At 57.8% G+C, this 17145-nt stretch overlaps 1 long non-coding RNA gene across 2 annotated transcripts; it reads left to right on the top strand.

Annotated features, from left to right (window-relative positions):
- The first annotated feature begins 55 nt into the window (after positions 1-55).
- Positions 56-16773, top strand: LOC149125763 (uncharacterized). Of its 2 annotated transcripts, none has more exons than XR_016210207.1 (3): positions 56-189; positions 4327-4416; positions 14466-16773. It is a non-coding gene; the product is annotated as an uncharacterized LOC149125763 (long non-coding RNA). The 2 variants fall into 2 exon arrangements; XR_016210206.1 differs by having other exon boundaries at positions 14389-16773.
- Positions 16774-17145: the final 372 nt, after the last annotated feature.

Genomic DNA, 17145 nt, shown 5'->3' with positions numbered 1-17145 from the left:
GCGCCTGCGCGGGCCGGGCCCGGGAGGGGGCGCGCGCCAGGCCGGGCGCGAGGAGCCGCGGGAGAAGGGGCGGGGGGCGGGGGCGACGCGCGCCGCCTCCTGTTAAAGGGGGAGCAGCGCCAGCAGAGCCGAGCGCGCCCTTCCCCTCCCCGCTCTGGGCCCCAGGCGCCGGCGCGGGAGAAGCCCCGGGTAAGCCCCCGCCCCGCCCGCCGCGGCCTCCTGGGCCGCAGGATGAGGCGATCCGCGACGCCCCTCCAGCCGTACTCCAGGCCCGAGGCATCGCGCGCAGCTAGGGTCTCCCGGGCCCTGGGGACTGAAGCGCTCGCCCCCTCGTGTGCCTTGCATATTGCATGTCGCTGTGGATGCAGGTGCCATTCGTTGCGCTGAACTTTGCATATGCATACAGGTGCCCTACGTGTGCACTGCAATGTTGCCTGGCTCCCGTGCGTGAGAGGGCTACATAGGGTACCAGACTATTAACATGTGCTCTGGCCCTGAACGCATGTTTGCTTGTTCCTGTGCCTAGAGACACTCTGTGTCCAAGCCTACAGGTGCCACACGTGTGCTAAGTGCTGTGGGTAACTTGTACGTAGGAGCCACGTATGTACACTGCAGTGTGGCACGTTTGCTGCATTCTCTGCTGTAAACTCTGCAATGTTGCATGTCCCTAGGCACGGGGATGCTACACGTGTGCCATATATTACATGTTTCCTGAGTCCCTCTCTATTCCCACTAGTGCCTTTCCCTGTGCCAGGGGCGCCCCCGTGTTGCATCTGTTTGTGTAGAAGCAGCCGAGATGTAACAGACCCACCCCTTCCCCATCCTGGCACTGTGCCCAGGAACGGCAGGGTGGAGCCTGAGCCTCCACGGTGCAGGTGGTACCCAGGGAGATGCCCATGGCTCAGGGCCCTGGCCGGGCAGTTTGTGCCTGGGCACATTGCCATCAGCAAGGTGGGCAGGCTGGGGACACACTGTTGCAGCCGAGACAAGTAGGTTAATCCGATGCCTGTGGTCAGAGGAGGAGCCAGCAGGGGGCAGCTTTGCAACGAGGGCGGAATGGTTTTAGGTGCTCCAGCCGAGAGGGGGCCACACCTTCCGGCAAGGAGATCCCCAGGCCACCCAATCCCAGTGAGGCCCCTGGCGTTTTGTGTTGTCCTAGAGGCCGGGGGGCCAGATGGAAAGGAGCCCACCTCTCTCCAGGAGCAGTACCCCCCGTGTGCCCTCCCCCGTCCCTCCCCCTGGCCATCGCGGTGACATTTGTTGTGAGTGATTGTGAGAGATTATCGACTTTAATGGAAGGAGGTAATAAGGGGCAATGAAAGAATCTCACCCGTCGCCTAAAGGGAATTTATGAGGCTGTAGGAGGCAGGGAGGAGGGATGGGCGACACCTTCTCTCTCCCTGCAGGAACCCAAGGAGGCCAGGGCCACCCTCCTCCGTGCGTGCCTTGCATCAGTGGGCGGGGCTCCTGGGCTCCCGCTGAGCACCCTGAAACACACCCTGACATCTCAGGGTCTGAAGGTTCAGCTGCCACTGTGACACTGAGCCAAGCGGTTCCCTGCCATCTGCAAAGTGTGTGATGAACCCCCCAGGGCGGTGGGAGACCCGAGGACTGAGATGAGCGCTGAGGAGTGGGGAAAGTGGCTGGGGCCAGGGTCGCCCGCCAGGATGCAGGGACGGCCCCTTCCAAGCCTCCAGGACGGAGGTCCTCCAGAGCGGCAGCCCCTTCCTCTCCCCCAGGGAGCTTGGCTGCCTCTTTATGAATATTCATGATCATTAGCATCCTAGAGACCCAGAGCCCAGAAAAACCCAGGCAGGTCTCTTGCAGATGTGGTGCAGCTGGATCTCCAAGGCCCGGCTCCTCTTCCTTCCCCTCCCCACTTCAGGATCCAGCTGGGTGAAGGGGTGACAGGAGGGGCTGGCTCCAGAGAGACAGCAGCGTTTTTGTCTCTCTCTGTTCCTCGGTAGGCTCTGAGGTTCATTCAGCCACAAAAATGTATGCCCTAGGGAAGACAGGTGGTCAGACAGCTTGAGAGACTGACAGAGAGGGTACCCGACCCGCGGGGGGCTCCCTGGGGCACAGGGGGATATCAGCAAGGCCGGGGGGGGGGGCGGTGTGAGCTGGGAGGGGGAGCTGGACCTCTCAGAGGCTGTGACGGAGGAGGTGGGGGGGGGGTTCTGAGCTTGGGAAGGCTTTCCCGGAGATTCCTCCCCGCATCAGGGCTCCGCACCGCCTTTCCCAGGAGCCCCTGCCCTTCCGGCCTCACTCCAATGCTAATACCAGCTGCCCCAGGACTTGGAGTAATTACAAATCGTTTCCATATTCAAATCGAGCCGGTTGAAGAGAAATCACTTTGAAAGACCCAGGTGGGGGCGGGAAGAACAAGTCTTAGCCCCAGGAGGGGCTCTAGGGAGCCTGGGACAGAGACCAGGCAGGGGAAAGGCCACCGAGGCCTGAGGGCTTAGGCCAAGTGAAGGGCCACCCGCCCCCATCACTCCCATCACGTAGGACAGAGGACAAGGACCCCAGCCCGTAAGCCCGATCTTGGGCAGCCAGAGGCCAGGCCCTCCATCCTGTTCTCCCATCACCAGGGTGGGTGACCTTGAGAAAGTCCCTTCAGCTTTCTGGGCCTCAATTTCTTCCTCTGTGAAATGGCATTGATTGCTTCAGCCTGGGCCCCAGTAGAACAGAAGACGTGGGTTAGCAAGGGCCTGCCCCCGAAAGGGACCTTTTAAATATGATTTTATCACCAATTAATTAATACTGTTGTTAGCAATAACGACCAGCCACGTCCCGGTCAGGATGCAGCGTGGCCTGGGAAGGCGCAGAGGGGCGGCTCAGGGACCGTGGTGGGCGGTGGAAGAGAGCTCCCCCGGCCTCACCCGGTGGCCACAGCCTTGCCTCCCGCCGGGCCGGCCGCTGCTATGCTTCGTTGCTCTTTAAACAGATGAGAAAATGTTCTTCTTCCCTTCCCAATGATTTATTTGGCCCAGAGCCTAGGCAGCTTTCCTTCCAGCCAGTGGGACCTAGGGGTGCCCCTCACTCAGCCCCTGACCCCCACTGCCACTCAGCCAGCACCCTGATGGCCACCCAAAGCTCAAGGTACCAGAGTTTCTTTGCAGACACCCATCAGGTGCTTGTCACGTGTGCTCAAGGCACCCAAATCCACGTGACAGTCTTCTCACCAGGATCTGCCCAGGACTCACATGACCAACACCTCGCTGCTCTGAGTGCCACGGATCCTGGAGGGCCAACCCAGACAAGGGGGACTGGCCCTCTCTGCCTATGGACAGTCCTGTAGCTCTAGCCTCCATCCCTCCTGCTGCAGATGCCAAAAGGATTAGGAGCCTAGGGCAATCCTGGTGGGGTGTTCTCATTCTCTTGGGGAGAGAAGGACTAGCTGCTTCCAAGCCAGATCTTCCCAGAAAGTCAATGTCAGGTTTGTATGCAGCCCATGTGGGCAGTGCCTGCATTCTCCAGCCCAGATCCAAGGGCACAAGGTGCAGAAGCCCTTCAGGGTCTTGGGTGGTCTTCATTGGCACGTCTCATACTGGAGGGTATGCACAAGTATTTAGAGAGCACAGCACCAGGAGGTTCATTCATTTATTCATTCATTCATTCAAGTAGATGTTGAGCGCTTACTATGCTGTGGGCACTGGGATCCAGCCATGTACAAGTTCATCAGTTGCTGCTACCTCCACAAATATTCAGTCTATCCACTCTTCACATCCCCATGGCCAGACAGGAGGCCAAGCCACCGCCACCCCGTGCCTGGTCTCCTCCTTATCTAATTCTGGGGCTCCCACTCCGACCATCACCACCTCAGTCCACTCTCCTGGGGTGCATGGAGCCATCATTTTCAGAACATTTCTTCTTCCCACTGCGCTCTGCACAGCAGCCTTCCTGCCTACCATGGGCCAGCCCTTAACACCCTCTCCAGCCCTGCCCCCACTCCCCGTCCCCACGCACACCCTCTCCAGCCCTGTCCCCACTCCCCGTCTCCACGCACACCCTCTCCAGCCCCGTCCCCACCACGCCGCATGCTCAGCATTCACTCAGGTCTCCTTGCTGCTCTTGAGAAACTCCAGTCCCTTCCCCCAGCAATTCCCACGCTGACTTCTTATCGGAGAAAGTCTCAGCTTTAACTTCACCTCCTCTAGGAGGTCCCCCCGACTGCACCTTGAAAAATAGCCTTACCCAGCTCCCAGTTACTCCTTCCCACGCCCCCGTTGTATTTCCTTAGTAACACTCGTTACTCTGAAAAGAGGTTGTTTGTTAACACACATCACCTGTTTCTCTCCACCCTGGATCGTGAATTCCGTGAAGGGAGGAATCTTGCGCATACATTGGTAGACACTACCTCCATGGAGGAGGGTTGCTGGGTCCCCTGGCACCTAGTCTCATGCCAGGTACAAGGTAAGTAGGTATTTTTTTTATTTTTTAAAAAGACTTATTTTACTTATTTGAAAGGCAGAGTTAGACAGAGAGAGATTTCCATCCACTAGTTCACAATGGCCAGGGCTGGGCTGGGCCAAAGCAAGGAACCAGGAGCTTCACCCCCGTCTCCTGTGTGGGTGGCCGGGGCCCAAGAACTTGGGTCATGTTCTGCTGCTTTCCCAAGAGGATCAGCAGGGAGCTGGGTTGGAAGTGGAGCATCAGGAACCCCAACCCATGCTCTGATGGGGTGCAGTGCTGTGCCACTGCGCCGGCCCCACAGGTGGGCTCCTGACGGTGTTCATCGGGCGAATGAAGGGTGAGAGGGCAAGCAGTCAGGACTCTTTATAAAGAAAAAAAAAAAAGATTGATTGATTGATTTGAGAGGCAGAATTACAGACAGAGAGAGGGAGTGACAGAGAGAGAGGGCTTCCCTCTGCTGTTTCACTCCCCAAATGGCCACAACGGACAAAGCTGGGCCTATCAGAAGCCAGGAGCTTCTTCTGAGTCTCCCACACTGGGTACAGGGGCCCAAGCACTTGGGCCATCTTCCACTGCTTTCCCAGGACATCAGCAGGGAGCTGGATTGGAAATGGAGCAGCCAGGATTCAAACCGGTGTCCATACAGGATGCTGGCGCTGCAGGAGGAGGTTTAACCTACTACTTCACAACTCTTGCCCCCTCTGGGACTCTTGACAGACGCGGGTTTCGATTTCCCATGTGATGAACCAGAAAGAGCGAAGGCTCTGGGCTCACACGGTCTGGATTCCCGCCTCTTCTCCTTACTGGTGCAACGCAGGGCAGGGCATTTTTGCTCTCCAAGCCTCAGTTTTCCCTTCTGTGAAATGGAGATAATGGTCCCAGCTTAGCAGCACTGACGTCACATGGATCACGTGAGATGACCAAGGGGACGTGGCTCCCCCAGTGCCACGCCCCGAGAAGCAGCACCTGCACGGACCTGAGCTCCTCTCAGGCAGCCTCAAGGCCAGAGGCTGTTCCAGGTTCTGGGGGCGTGCAGGTGCCCTTGCTGCCCTCACGGAGCCCCTACGGAGTGGGGGGAGCTCTTAGCGGCTGCGAGCCCTGCAGGGGAGGCGGCACCGAGCCAAACCTGTGCGCATGTGGGATCCCTGACTCTGGAGCCACTTCCCCTGCTGCACCTCCTCTGCTTATTTGGAAACTCCTCTTCCCTGCTTCCACGTGTGCGTAAACACACGTGCACCCATCCACACGTACAGATAAACCCATCTCCACGCACCGACACCAACTCCGGGCACTTGATTGGGGTTCACAAGCATGTAAGTAACCACATGCAAGACACACACACGTGCATGCATGCACACACACGCACACACGTACACACATGCTCACGCACACACACATGCACACACACACACATTTTTCTGGTCCATCGGGGACCTCTCTGGCTTATTTGCCAGTCCCATCCCCTCCTGCTCTAGGCTGCGGTCAGACACAATCCCTCACCCGAGGCAGCCCAGGCACTGTCCTTGGTAAGTGCTTCCTGAAGTCTAATCCCATCCTTCCCTGCTACAGGCTCTAAGGACAAGGAGCCCTGGCAGGCTGTCCAAAGGGCCTGAGATGACAGCGCCACACCCCGTATCTAAACCTTGCAGATGGTGGACATGCCCGGGGCAGAGGTGCAGACATGAGAGGGGGAAGGGACTCTGGCTTCAAGGAGCGGGCACACGCTCAGCAGGCTTGGGGCACTCTCGCAGTGGGGGCTGCCCCAGGTCCTCTCCCCCGAGCTCTGTGCCACCTGGATCCTGCTGAGCAGGGCGTGTGCCAGGTAGGGCACAGTGAGCGTAGCCGGGGTGGGATGCCCTTGTCCTGAGCCCTTCTGAGGGCCTGACACTGGGCCTGCTGCTCGTCACTTACAAGTTAGCCCACCAGGCAACCCTGGAATTGCTACAGCCGCCCCGCATCACAGAGGAGGAGGCTGGTTTAGAGAGAGGCAGACAGCATGGATGTGGTGGCCTCATTCAGTTTGTTCCAGACCCTGCCTTAGTCTTTGCTTCTTCATCCTCCTCTTCCTCGTCACCCCACAGAGGGCAGCCTGAGCACCCACTGTGCAAAAGAGCTTTCTGGGGTTCGAGTGGGGTTCCAGAGAAGGCCACGGAGGGAGAGATGCGGGGGTCTCCCAGGGTTTTGACCCCTACAAGAAGCTAATGCTGGGCACCCAGATTGGGGGGAAGGAGCTGGAGCAGCCGGGGGGGGGGCTTGAGACCAACAGGGCACAGGACCAGTGACCCCCACACCCCTCCGTGGCAGGCACGGGCACACACGTCCATCCCGCTCACGTGAACACTCATAACCACATGCAGGTGGTAAAGCTATCACAGCTGGATGACGGAAGTGGGCCTGCCCTCTCATCAGTGGACCCCAGCAAAGCTGTGACCTTGGCGGGGGGGTGGGGCAGGGGAGAGGCCTGTGGATGGGTGGGGTGGGGGCAAGGCTCCTGAGAGCTGTGGTTGGGGGAGAGGGGCCCTGGAGCGCTTCGCCGAGTGAGTGTTGCGCGTGTCGGAGTGGGAGTGAGTGGGGCTGAGCCCGGGTACACGCGTGGGCGGTTGCGTGCGTCAGCGTGTCGGGGGAGAGTCTGTGTGTATGGGATGAGCCTGTGTGCAGCTCTGCTGTGTGCCTGCCTGGGCTTGGATGCCGGGAGCCTGGAGCTGGCTCTGGGCTCTCTGCTGAGTGTGTCTTTGTGCGTTTGCCTGCAGGGCGTGGGGCGTCTCCGCACCTTTCTTTTCTGTTCGTGTCTGTGTAGCAGTGCAGAATGAACACACACGTGTCACTTGGGGCTTGTGCACACCCTCAGTGTCGGGGTGAACGTGAGGTGTGTGGACGCGGTAGTGTTTGTGTCATGGAGTTTGTGTGCAGTCAGAATGTGGTATTTCCCTGTGTTTGCTGTAGCTTATGCCTCTGTGCATGTGTGCATGTGTGTGTGTGTGTCTACTAGAGTGAGTCCGAAGGTGTGGCATTTGCAGGCCTGGGGGTGACCGTGTCCTTGTGTCAATGGGCAGTGTGCACCTGTGCCAGGCTGTGGTGTGTGTGTCTGTGGCTGCTGGCAGGACCCATCTTCCAATGGGGTCTTGTGTAACCCTATTTGCAAGCATGAGGCTGGGTGAGGGTGAGGCTTAGCCTGTGGTGTGTGGCTATAAATGCGTATGCGTGGCATTGTCATTCGTCTTTAGGGGCTTTGGGGACTCATCTTTCTCAGAAAGGTCCCTCCAGCTCCCAGGCTGCAGCCTTGGCTGTGACTTCCGTTTCCAACCAGGCTGGCTGGTTCTGTGCCTGGCTTCCCGCTGGTCCCCTTCCTGAGAGAACCCAGACACCACCAGGGCCAGCAAGTCAAGGTGACACAGTACGGCAGGGCGGGGCTCCTTCTGCTGTGGTCCCCAAGGCAAGCGCATCCTACACAGTGACACCCTGCAGGAATCTCCCCTGAGATGAATTTTAATTTCCGTTCGGGGCAGGCAGGTGTCATGAGCCCCCAAGCTTGGCAGCGGCCAGCCGTGCAACCCACAGGGCCACCGAGCCATGGAAGAGAGCTTGGGTTTGCGTTTCAAAGGCAACCGGGGCCCAAGGGCATCTGTGTGTGCTGTGCTTGAGTGCCCGTGAGTGTGTGCCAGTGCACGTGGCGTGTCTGTGAGAATGTGCTTTGTAGCAGTGCCTCTGTGTGCGAGTTCTTACACGGGCTCTGAGTGTGGCAGCGAGCTTGAGGGTTCGTGGGTCCCTGTCACTGTGTGAGTGCCCCGGAGAGCATGTCGTGTGTCTGTGCCTGTACGCGTGGGTGCTTACGGACGAGACTGTGGGCCAGCATTGTGCAGCGGGTTAAGCCCCCACCTGGGACACCAGCTTCCGATATGAATGCTGGCTCAAGACCTGGCTTCTCTACTTCTCACCCAGCTCCCTGCTAATGTGCCTAGGAAAGCAGCCAAAGATGGTCCAAGTGCTTGGGCCCCTGCCACTCATGTGGGAGACTCAGATGGAGCTTCGGGCTCCTGCCTTTGGCCTGGCCCAGTCCCAGCCGCTGTGATCATTTGAGGAGTGAATCAGCGGATGGAAGATAGCTCCTTCTCTCTCTGATTGCCTTTCAGATGCATAACGAATGATTTAAAACAACGAATGAGGCTGTCTGAGTGTGTCTGGGTCTTTGTGTGTTGTGTTCCAGGCCCTGTGTGTGTCTGAGTGTGGGCCAATGCTGTGCATCTGGGTGTGTGTTGCAGAGCCTACTGGGAAGGGGCCCACACCCACTCCAGCTGCTGCGCCTCTCTCTGGGCCCTGGGAGGGGGTTGCATGCACTGCCCTCCCCTCACAGGGACTCCAGGCCTGCAGCCAGCCCGGGACACACCCCGCCCAGGCCCCAGCAGCCCAGCTCACGGACCCGTGCTCACCGACCCACAGGCACCCAATGGGCTCCTGGGAGGCAATGGCCAAGAGAGGATGGGCCATTAGCAGGCGGGGCGGTGTGGGTTTCTCGCTCTCACTTTGCTGAGGGTGTGGGGGCAGCTCATCCATCTTGGGCAATGGGCCTGCTGGGCTGTGAGATCGCCACGGTCTTGTGGCTGAGCTGGAGAATGAAGCCAGAGTGCGGGGGGACCTTAGAGGGCGCCTGCACATAAGCATCCCAGCCCAGACGGCCCTCCTGCTCATGCACACATGACTCTACACACATGACACACACAGGGGTGTGGGCAGGCCCTGCCCCACGCCCGGCACTGCACACACGACAGGCCCAGGGGTGTGAGCGGGCCCTACCACCCACGCCCGGCACTGCACACATGACAGGCACAGGGGTGTGGGTGGGCCCAGCCCCAGGCCCGGAGTGCGCGCACACACACTGCACTCATGCAGACACTCAGGCAGTTTCGTGTGCAGACCTCACACTCACTTCAACCAACCTCCTTGCCTGAAGCTGGCCAAGACTCAGAAGTCCCACAGATTGGGGTGGCCTAAGTCACTTGATGTCCCCTCTCTTCTGTCTGAGCCCACATGGGCCTTGGGGGTGTGAGAGTGGTTCACCCCTCCTCACCCACCTCCCAGGACCTCTCATCAAGGGCTGGGGGAAAAGGGAGGGTCCCAAATCTGATCATTCCGAAAAGGGGCCGACCCACAGCCAGGGGCAGGTGAGTACCAGGGGCTGCCTCTCCCCGCTTCCCGCCCCCACCACCGCTGGGACCTGGCTGGGCCCAGGAGGCGAGAGCAGGATGCCCCCAGGGACAAGGACAACCAAGGAGGACCCAGAGACGGGTCTTGCAGGTGTAAGCAGAGGTGGATCGTATTCCGAAAGCAGAAGAGATGCGTAAAGGGTTTTGGAGAGCAAAGGACCACAGCCAAGTGAGGGTGAGGTGCAAACGCAAATGGACTGGAGGAGTCGAGAGTGGAGGAGAGGAGGGGACCAGCCAGGACTCACTCATCCACTCAACACCTGTGCATGGGTGCTCACCGAACGGTCCGGCACAGAGCGGGTCAGACCCTGCCTCAGACCCCGGAACCCAGAGGACCTGCCCAGGACTACCCCGCTGGCACACAGAGTGCGGGCATCTATGCAGACTGCACAGAGAAAGACAAGAGGGGCCGAGGGGAGACCCCGGGGGCTCTTCTAGGCAAGATGGTCGGGGCAGGTGTCTGAGAAGGTGACCTGGGAGCTGACACCTGCAGGAGGGGAGGGCTGTTGGAGGAAGAGCCGACCAAATAGGGGGAATGGCCAGTGCGAGGGCCCCGGGGGCGGCGTGCCATTTACTCAGAGGGAGCGACTTGGGAAGTCGATGATTTCTATTTTGGATGTGCTGCACTGAGGTGCCTTCAGGACAAGCCAGGGACGGTGACCAAGAAACAGGATTCGGGTACAGATAGGAATTAAAGAAGATGGCATCCCGGGAGCTAACGCAAGGGATGACTGCGGGGGGCAGCCTGTGGGCGGAGAGGCGACGTGGGGGAGCCCGGCTGCCAGGGACGGGGGTCAGGGAGGCGGCAGGGCTGCAAGGGCGCTCCCAGGGTGGGCCGAGTACCAGCGCACTCTGCTGCTCAGATGGGCCAGGCTGCTGACAGGAGCCCGTGAGAGATGGCCTCCTTCGGTCCCCTGGGCCCCCACTGCCCCCGTCCTGGCCCTCAGAGCCAATCTGTCCACCATTAGCGCTTCATTCCTGGAGCTTGGGACTGGCTCCGAAGCCGCTGTCCCTTGAGAGCAGGGAACCTGTGCGAGGCTGGCAGTCTGGGCCACAGGCCTCCCAGGTGGCCTCTGAGCCCTGGTGCTGGGATCCGGGGGGACAAAACCTAGGCAGAAGCTTCCAGCCCTCACAGGGTCAGACTCCTGGGAGCTATTTCTTCACATGTCAGAGGGGTTTTGAGCTGGGGCTGGCAGAGGTATCGCTCTGCTGTGTGGCATTTGCCAATTCCCATGGTATCAGTCCTCCCCTGGGACGCCAAGTCAACTGGACCACACAGTCCCTAAAAGGTCAACGGTTGGGGCCGGCCCTGTGGCACAGTGGGTGAGGCTGCCACCTGCAGTGCGAGCATCCCATATGGGCACTGGTTCGAGTCCCAGCTGCTCCACTTCCTATCCAGCTCTCTGCTATGGCCTGGGAAAGCAATGGAAGATGGCCCAAGTCCTTGGGCCCCTGCACCAATGTGGGAGACTCAGAAGAGGCTCTTGGCTCCTGGCTTTGGATCAGCACAGCTCTGGCCATTGTGGCCAACTGGGAAGTGAACCAACGGATGGATGACCTCTCTCTCTCTCTCTCTCTCTCTCTCTCTCTCTCTCTCTCTCTCTCCCTACCTCTCCTTCTCTGGGTAACTCTGATTTCCAACTAGACAAACCTTTAAAAAAATAAATAAAAATAAAAGTTCACTGGTCAGTTCCCATGAGCTGGTGTGAGGGCCTCCGCACCTGCTCCAGAGCCTCCCCAGGGGGTGGGCAGTGGCAGAGCCCAGGGCCTGAAAGGGGAGCCGCACGTTGGTGGGGGAGGAAGAGGAGCCAGCCTTCCCAGCTTCCCTGCCTTCGCTCTCAGCAGCCAAGGTCACTGCCAGAAACGCTCTGAGCCGCCATCGCTCCTGCAGCTGTACCACCCACATTCTGCCTAGGCCCCCCCTCCTCTGCCTTTCCTAAAACAGTGGACTGATGCCACCCGCCCTCCCGCGCCTTCTTTCTTTAGAAACCGATGCCACCCTGAGCCACAGCCAGACCACAGCTTTGCCTCTGCGGACAGGAGACTTGGACATCTGGCCAGCTCTGCCACCGGCTCCCAGAAGCTTCTTGCCCCTATCTGTCCTCAGTTTCTCCATCTGTGAAATGGGCAGCAATAGCCCATCTCCCAGAGCTCTTTGAACTGCGAGATTCTGTGATTTCTGTCATTCCCTGTCTCAGCCCTGATGCAGCTCCAGGCCTCCTCTCCCAAACACATTTCCCCAGCCTCCTAGACCCCCCCCATCCCTGCTGCAGCAACCCCCCACTGCCTCTGGCTCCCCAGGCTCCCGGATAAGGGGCCCAACTAATTACATTAGGATTTCATGCCAATTAGCAAACAATTACACGGGCAAATTGGTGCCTAATTTGGAGCAATAAGACAGCTCCATTGGCCGAGGAAGGAGGGCTGCTCACCTCCCCTCTGTGTGGCCCTGGCGGGCCCCCTGCAGGACGGAAACTAGCTTCTGCCCCTGCGCTGGGCCCTGGCGGCGGCAGCTCTCCTCTGAGGCTCCTTCAGCAACGTGGTCTGCCTGGGGCCTGCGTGCAAGAAAGGAAGCGATGTCGGAGGCAGGGGCAGAGGGCCTGGCTTGGCGAGGAGAGGGGAGGGCTCACAGCAGCAGGCAGGGACGCGGAGGAACAGCCGCCCCCACAATCAAAGGTTTGGAGGCTGGAATGAGGCACGCGAGGTCAAGGCTAACGGGGAAACCCCCTGGGCCCGAGCATAGGATGGTCGGGGCTGGGGGAGCCGAGGCTGCAGAGGTGGGGCCGGCATGGGCACGTCATTCCTGGGGACTCAGACTTGCTCCTGGGGGCCCTGGGAGCTCCTGGGGGCTCAGGTGGGAGGAGGAGACTGTGTGGAGACTCATCTTGGGCTCCTCCTGTCGGATCACCAGCAACCACCCATCCCACCCACAGCTTGCCGGGGGCCACCACCCCCTGCCCCGCCTCCCCTCTGAGCGCCTCCGGGACTCACAGCCCTTGTTCAGGACCACAGTGGCTGCCAATCCTGCTCCCCTTGTTCCTGGCCCGTATTTTCCCCAAGCACACCCAACCATAGTCCACCTTTGCTTAAACCAGCGATGGCTCTCCAGGGTGCTAAGAATAAAGTTCAAACTTCCAGCCTCACCTTCACCCAGATTTCCTGTGCCCACGGCCCCATCTGCAGACTGCCAGGTGCCGTCACACCTGCCGGCCTCTGCCCACGCGCCCTCCCAGCCGCCTTCCTTGTCACCGAAGGCACCCTCCCAGGCCCTTCGCACTCCCCCGGAGAGCCCCGCCTTGTCTCTCCCTGAGCTCTCCCTGAGCACAGCTCCTCCAGCGACTGGTCACTCTGCAGAGGGCGGCTGTGGCCGGGGCTGCCTGGCCCAGCACAGCTGGAGCGGATTTACTCCACATCCGCTGTATCCAGCGTCAAAAGTGAAGAATCAGACGGTGTCGTGGCTCACTTGGCTAATCCTCCGCCTGTGCACCGGCACCCCGGGTTCTAGTCCTGGTTGGGGCTCCAGATTCTGTCCCGGTTGCTCCTCTTCCAGGCCAGCTCTCTGCTGTGGCCCGGGAGTGCGGTGGAGGATGGCCCAGGTGCTTGGGCCCTGCACCCCATGGGAGACCAGGAGAAGCACCTGGCTCCTGGCTTCAGATCAGTGCGGTGCGCCGGCTGTAGCAGCCATTTTGGGGGGTGAACCAACGGAAGGAAGACCTCTCTCTCTCTCTCTCTCTCTCTCTAACTCTGCCTGTCAAAAAAAAAAAAAAAAAAAGGTTTCTGGGTGGGGGGAGAAGAAGAAGAAAAGAAAGAAAGAAAAAGAAAGTGAAGAAAAAGGCTGGAGCTGGCACTGTGGCAAACCAGGTAAAGCTACCTCCTGCATGGGTTCAAGTCCCGGCCACTCCACTTCTGATCCAGCTCCCTGCTAATGCGCTTGGGAAAGCAGAAGATGGTTTAATGTTTGCACTTCTGCACCCAAGTGGGAGACCCGATGAAGCGCCTGGTTTTGGCCTGGCCCAGCCCTAGCCATTGTGAGCTGGGAAGTGAACCAGCAGATGGAAGATCTCTCTCTCTCTCTCTCTGTAACTCTTTCAAATAAATAAATAATTTTTTTTAAGAGAAGAAGACAAAGGGATGGATTAAGAAGCCATTTTCCACCTGAGGACAGTAGGGAAACTGAGGCAGAGACATCTACATGAATCTCGTGAAAGCTTCTCTTAGAAAGGAGTGTATGGGGCTGGCACTGTGGTGTAGCAGGTAAAGCCACTGCCTGCAGTGCCGGCATCCCATATGGGCCCTGGTTCAAGTCCCAGCTGCTCCACTTCCTATCCAGCTCTCTGCTGTGGCCTGGGAAAGCAGAAAGCAGTAGAAAATGGCCCAAGTCCTTAGGCCCCTGCACCTGCGTGGGGACCTGGAAGAAGCTCCTGGCTCCTGATTTCAGATCAGTGCAGCTCCAGCTGTTGCGGCCATCTGGGGAGTGAACCAGCGGATGGAAGATCTCTCTCTCTCTCTGCCTCTCCTTCTCGCTCTGTGTAACTCTGACTTTCAAATAAAATAAATAAATATATAAAAGAAAGAAAGAAAAGGGAAAGGAAGAAAGGAAGAAAGGAAGGGAGGTAGGGAGGTAGGGAGGGAGGGAGGGAGGGAGGGAGGAAGGAAGGAAGGAAGGAAGGAAGGAAGGAAGGAAGGAAGGAAGGAAGGAAGGAAGGAAGGAAGGAATGCTGGGGGGCTGGCGCTGTGGTGTAGTGGGCTAAGCCTCTGCCTGCATTGCCAGCATCCCATATGGGCGTCAGTTAGAGTCCCCGCTACTCCACTTCTAATCCAGCTCTCTGCTATGGCCTGGGAAAGCAGCAGAAGGTGGCCCAAGTGCTTGGGTGCCTGCACTCACGTGAAAGACCTGGAAAAAGCTCCTGGCTCCTGGCTTCAGATTGACCAAGCTCCAGCCTTTGCAGCCATCTGGGGAGTGAACCAGCAGATGGAAGACCTCTGTCTCTGTCTCTCCCTCTCTCTGTCTGTAATTCTAGAACGGAGCCCCACCCTCACCCAGGCGCTTTCCCCTTGCTTTCCCTAAGTGAAATAAAGTCCCTACAGCCAAAAATTCCCCCAAAGCAAGTGCAGTGCTCACAAGGGCCACAGCAGCATGAACTGCAGCATGAAGGACTGTGGGCAGCTCAAGAAGGAACTTCCCAGGCATCAAGGCTCAGCTCCTGAATCGAACCCTAAAGGAATGACCAATGGGGAAGAGAGGGGCTCAACCTCCCAAGTGACCAAGGATGGAACACAGATCTGTCCAGAGGCAGGGGGATGACTTTCCTGAAATCTTGGTTCTCCCCCGCTGCGGGGGCTGTTCCTCCGACTCAAGGCCCATCACTCATGTTAATTACCGAGAAAACACCGATTTCTCCTCATTTCCAGACTCCAAATGACAGCGTCATTAGGCGGGTAATGTGCGGGGAAATTGTGCGTGTCTGTCTTGGAACACGACCCGAGCCACAGTGGGTGAGGGCATCCCCGGCAGGGGTCTGTCTCCAGGATGCTCCCCGGGGCAGGAGGCCACGCCCCGGAAGACATGCTGTGCCGCAGGCCAGGGGTACTCTCCCTCTCTGTTCAGTGGGCACCAGCGATACCGGTTAGATCAACAGAGCAGGGAACCCACAGCACACAAGCCATGTCAACAGTGTGGCCCTTGGCTCTAACACGGGACATGACCCCTTAGTCTCAGCTCAACTTGAACTCAGGCCTGCCTGCTGCCATGGCGCTTTCGGGTCTCACCCGCACCCTTTGGGCTTCTGCCCACCTCTGACCTCAGCAGCCTCTGCATGCCAACCTGCGGCAGGGAGGAAGCAGCTGGTCACTCCTGGGCCTCCTGCCTCCCCTCCCCCGGGCTGCAAAGGCCACGCCCTGGATTGCTGAACTCCGCCCCCCATAAGAGGGCTTCACTCACCTTGGAACCCGCTTAGCATAGGAGCAGAGGAGGCCTAGCGAGGCCAGGCAGTCTGCCCGTATCCAGCTCTCATAGGGACTTGGCTTGACCCAAGGCTGCACGCCCAAGCTCAGGCTGAAGACGGAGCCCTCAGTTCCATGCAGTGTAGTCCCAGAGGAAAGAGTCCCCAGCCTGGCTCCTGCCCCCAGGAGGGCAGCTAGGCCAGGGAGAGGCAGCCACGAAGCCTAATCGCAGCTCTGAGAGATCCATGCCTGACACAAAAGAGAAGACACAGAAGGTTCAGCTGGACCAGTAATCAAAGAAATGCAAATGAAAGCAACAAGGATACAATACGGTTTTACCCATGGAAATTAATCCAGGGTTTTTGTTTGCTTTTTTTTTTAAAGACAGCACCATGTTGATGAGAACTGAAATCTAGGGCGTTCTCAGAGTCCATTGATGGAAGGTAAACTGGAGGCACTTTGGTGGGCCATTTGGACAGTGGTGTCAAGAGCTTTAAGTGGGCGGTGCCGTGGGTTAAGCTTCGGCCTGCATTGCCTGCCTCCCATATGAGCGCTAGTTCGATTCCCAGCTGCTCCACTTCTGATCCAGCTCTCCGCTATGACCTGGGAAAGCAATGGAAGATGGCCCATGCACCCAACATGGGAGACCCAGAAGAAGCTCCTGGCTCCTGGCTTCGGATCGGCACAGCTCTGGCTGTTGCTGTAACTTGTGGAGTGAACCAGCAGATGGAAGACCTCTCTTTCTCTCTCACTCTCTCTCTCTGTAATTCTGCCTTTCAAATAAACAAATAAATATTTTAAAAGAGAGAGAGAGAGAGAGCTTTAAGCACCGACAAGCCCTTTGTTCCATGAATCTACTTTCAGGAACTCAATCCAAGAAATAGCCCAAGACATAAAAAAAAAAACCCTGAACAAGGATGCTTATTGCTGTTATTTATAACTGTGAAAAATCACAACCAACATAAACGTCTAGCAATGGAGAGCTGGATGAATAAGTTATGATTCACCCATATATAAGAATATTATGCGAACATTAAAAGTCATGTTCTTGAGGAATTTTTAATAACCTGGAAAAATGTTCTCCATATAACGACACGAGAAACAAAGCAGTGCACAGAATGGTACATATAGGATGGACTCAATTTGATTAAAAAAATTGATCAATTAATTTAAACAAAGTCTGGACAGAAATAAACAGAATTCATGGAAAGGATTACATGTGATTTTCTTTTTCACTTCAACATATACTTTAAGGTTTCTTTGAAATGGTCTACAAATTTTCAGGGGAATAAAAAGTCATTAAAAATACATGTAATGTGGGGTTGGCGCTGTAGCGGGTAAAGCCGCTGCCTGCTGTGCTGGCATCCCATATGGGTGCCGGTTCGAGTTCTGGCTGCTCCACTTCCAGTTCAGCTCTCTGCTGTGGCCAAGGAAAGCAGTGGAAGATGGCCCAAGTCCTTAGGCTTCTGTATCCGTGTGGGAGACACGGAAGAAACTCCTGGCTCCTGAACTGGATCAGCGGATCTCCGGCCATTGCGGCCATCTGGGGAGTGAACCAGTGGATGGAAGACCTCTCTCTCTCTCT

The sequence above is a fragment of the Oryctolagus cuniculus genome, chromosome 7 (genome assembly GCF_051225735.1).
Source record: "Oryctolagus cuniculus isolate XC-2025 breed Fujian yellow rabbit chromosome 7, ASM5122573v1, whole genome shotgun sequence".
Taxonomy (NCBI): Eukaryota; Metazoa; Chordata; class Mammalia; order Lagomorpha; family Leporidae; genus Oryctolagus; species Oryctolagus cuniculus.
The sequence above is the reverse complement of the archived record's forward strand: the minus strand, read 5'-3'. Positions and strand labels throughout refer to the sequence as shown.